The following is a 3637-nucleotide window of genomic DNA, read 5'->3' as shown; positions in this document are numbered from 1 at the left end:
GAAGGGAGGGAGAGAAACATTGATGCAAGAGAGAAATATCAATTGGTTGCCTCTGGTCTGCATCTGGACCAGGGATCATATGCACTGAGACCCAGGATTGATCGATCCTGCAACCTAGTTATGTATCCTGACCAGGAATCAAACCTGCATCCTTTTGGGTACAGGATGAGGCTCCAACCAACTAAGTCACACCAGCCAGGGCTTAGTTTCCTTTTTTTTTTTTTTTAAAAAACAATATGGAACTCTTCACGAATTTGTGTGTCATCCTTGTGCAGGGGCCACACTAATCCCCTTGGTATCACTCCAGTTTTTAGTACATGTGCTGCCGAAGGAGCACTTAAATGTTAGCTCTGTTCCATTGCTTTGTTTTCTTCTTCAGGGGCTCTGATTATGTAAATGACTGTCCTTTGCATGTATTCTATTTTTTCCCCTCCTCTTTTTTCTTCTTTCTTTATTTTCAGATTTACAGTTGTTTTCTTGCCCTCCTTTCCAGCTAAGCTCTCGCCTTGAGTTTATTCTTTTCTCTCTCTTTTTAAAAACAGGTTTTTATAAATAAGTCATTCAAAGCTGTTGACCCACTACATAAAGAAACCCACATTAAAGAAAAATATACCACCCTGGCCAGGTAGCTCAGCGGGTTAGCGCATTCTCCTGATACGCCACGGTTGAGGCTTGGATTCCTTGTCAGGGCACATACAAGAATCAACCAATGAATACATCAATAAGTGGAACAACAAATTGATATTTCTCTCTCTCCTTCTCTCTAAAAATCAATAAATTAAAAAAAAAGTATACAGATTTTGGTAAGAGTTTAAATTCTGAGAGATTTAAGCCTGATACCAACCCTTTGCATTTCTATAGCTTTAATTCCAAAGGACCAGTGGATAACAGTGTTAGGACACAACACTCCACTATCCTGTACAGGTCCTTCTCTCCTGGGCCAAACAGCTTTATGCTGCTTCGTAAACCTTTTGTTTGCTTCTTGGTGGATCTCAGAATCCAGTTTCTAGACTTTTGGACTTCCTTTATTAGGAAACTTCACAAGCATTTCCTGGGGATTCATACAGGCGAAAACAAATGGTGAGTCAGATTCTTGACTCGTGTCTGGATTCTTTTTGAAGCTTCCTAAAGCCTCCCCACCCACCTCCAGCCAGGCCGAACTGGGAGTTAGGTCCACTCCCTTGTGCATTCTTTTGTTTGTATAATAACATTATGGTTGGGTTTTCTTGTCTCAACCTCCTCCAGTAGATTTAGAGATCCTTCCATTTTCCTTTGCTGCTTGTTCCTCTTCTCTCAGCAAACTGGATTGCTATTACTCTCTGGACAAGCCCATAACTTCCCACCTCACATTATTCTCTCCTTGGAATATGCTTGTCAACCATCTAAGTAGAAAGACTTCCTTTCTTTTTCTTTTCTTAAGTGTAGCACCTAATGACTTTTAAAAATACCTTTTAAAAATGCAGCCGTGTAACTACCACCCAGGTCAAGTTTCAGCATCCCAGACACCCCTTCATCCCTCTATCAGTCAGGACTTCCTCTCCTCAGTCAATGCTACCCCATCAAAGATAACTTCTTTTCTGATTTCTGTCCTTGTTAGCTTTGCCCTTTCTTGGTATTCATACATATGAAATCACACAGTATATAATCTTTTGTTCTGGCTTTTTTTAAAAAAAGATTTTATTTATTTATTTTTAGAGTGAGGGGGAGGGAGAGAAAAAGAGAGGGAGAGAAACATCAGTGTGTGGTTGCCTCTGACAAGCCCCCACCTAGGGGCCTGGCCCACAACCCAGGCATGTGCCCTGATGGGGAATCGAACTGGTGACTTTCCAGTTCACAGGCCAGCACTCAATCCACTGAGCCACACTAACCAGCATGTGTCTGACTTCTTTCATTCAATAGTATGTATATGAGATTCAATGAGTACAGCACTATATAAAGTTTATGTTTTATTTTATGGCTGACAACAAGTATTCCTTAAGCAACTACTATGTGCTGGGCTTCATGACAATAATTTTGAACAAGGACTGTGGCTAATTGTGTATTCTTTTGATGCCCTGCATGATCAGCATTCTATACACAGGAAAATATAAAGCTAGACAATAAGAATGCTTCTAGTCATCACCCTCAAAGACTTGCAGGAGCTATACATTATAGCCATTAGGATGGTGCCCAGGACAGAGATGAGACTGCCTTTAATGTAAAGCAGAGTTGGAAAACTTTTGCATCAGAATCACATGAAGGACTTGATAAAACACAGTTTGTGGGAGGGGGGCCCAATCCCCAAATTTTCCCATTCAGGATGTCTTAAGTCTTGCATTTCTAACAAGTTCTCTGGGGATGCTGATACTGAAAGTTTAGGGACCACAACTGGAAAACCACTGCTTCAGGGTACCAGGTTTACAGAACTTGATGCAGTTCTCTCACAGACCCCTACTATCACCCTCATCAGTGGCAGCCCACAGCTCCTGCATCTCCTCTGGGGAAGCCTGAGGCCAGTTTAGGTCTCTTCCACTTGTGCCAGACACCTGCACTCAAGATCTCTCATTGGATGTCTCCGGGTGCTGAACTGGCATGGAGGAAGCAATGTAGTCACTTATGCTGCTGCTTCGTATTGTCAACCACATAGTCGCCTTCAAAATTGTTGAGGATGGACATTTGGTCCAGGTCAATATCTAGCTCAAGAAGTCCCTGGTGACCACGCCTGGCTGGACATCCAGGATGCCCTGAGGTGAAGGGGAACTTTTTCTGTTAGGGTTAGAGGGCAGCAGAACCTTCCAGTGGCTATGTGTTCTGGAATTTATCAGACAGAGGCGACAACAGGCTGTTGAAGGACATACCAGAAAATTCAGTGACTTCATAGACCTGGAAGTGTGTGCCAAGTACACGAGGCTCTCTGTGGCATCACAGTCCAGTTTGCCATTCTCTTCCAGGTCTGCCATCTTTCTTTCCTGCTCCTGCCCAAAGACCTTCAAGAGCTGATTCTCCTGGTGAAAAGACAGCCTCCTCAGGGGGTTTCCAGGTCTTGTGGTCCACGTGTGCCTGGGATTCTCTGAATCATCCCCCCTGCCGCTCCCCCTCTTTCTGTTTGTATTAGATTCTCTGCTTCACCCTGACTAGTGTGGCTCAGTTGGTTTGGCATCGTCCCGCAAGGCAAAAGGTTGCCCATTCAATTCCTAGTCAGGGCATGTGCCTGGGTTGCAGATTCAGTCCCTAGTCAGGTTGTGTGCACATTGATGTTTCTCTCCCTCTCTTCCCCTCTCTCTAAAAATAAATAAATAAAATCTTTAAAAAATAATTAAAGTCTTTCTGCTTCATTTTTTGGTGTTCACTAACCAGATGGGAAGACTGGTTTTTAGAATGCTACTGTTGTCAATGACAGACAACATTGTCAATGCCACTCCGTGGAAGCTGGAAGGAGGTGATGCTGCTCATCCACTGGACATGGTGGGATTCCCAGCTGAGGGCTGCGTGGAGTCTGGGAGGTTCAGGATGAAGGGGAAGGCACCTGCCTCTTGATGACTTAGTTGATATTCCTTGTAGTCTCTAAGAGGTGTATCTGGTGGGTTATGCCTGGAGATACTACTTCTTCCAAATGGGGTCCCTTGTTCTGTTGCTAAGTTGTTCATGAGCAATAGGT

General features: G+C 43.7%; 1 non-coding gene across 1 annotated transcript; it reads right to left on the bottom strand.

Annotated features, from left to right (window-relative positions):
- Positions 1 to 230: 230 nt before the first annotated feature.
- On the bottom strand, positions 231 to 337 carry LOC119044560 (U6 spliceosomal RNA). The gene has a single exon (XR_005081636.1). It is a non-coding gene; the product is annotated as a U6 spliceosomal RNA (small nuclear RNA).
- Positions 338 to 3637: the final 3300 nt, after the last annotated feature.

This window comes from Artibeus jamaicensis, unplaced genomic scaffold (genome assembly GCF_021234435.1).
Source record: "Artibeus jamaicensis isolate MK-2021 breed Jamaican fruit bat unplaced genomic scaffold, CSHL_Jam_final contig_252, whole genome shotgun sequence".
In the NCBI taxonomy this organism is placed as follows: domain Eukaryota; kingdom Metazoa; phylum Chordata; class Mammalia; order Chiroptera; family Phyllostomidae; genus Artibeus; species Artibeus jamaicensis.
The sequence above is the reverse complement of the archived record's forward strand: the minus strand, read 5'-3'. Positions and strand labels throughout refer to the sequence as shown.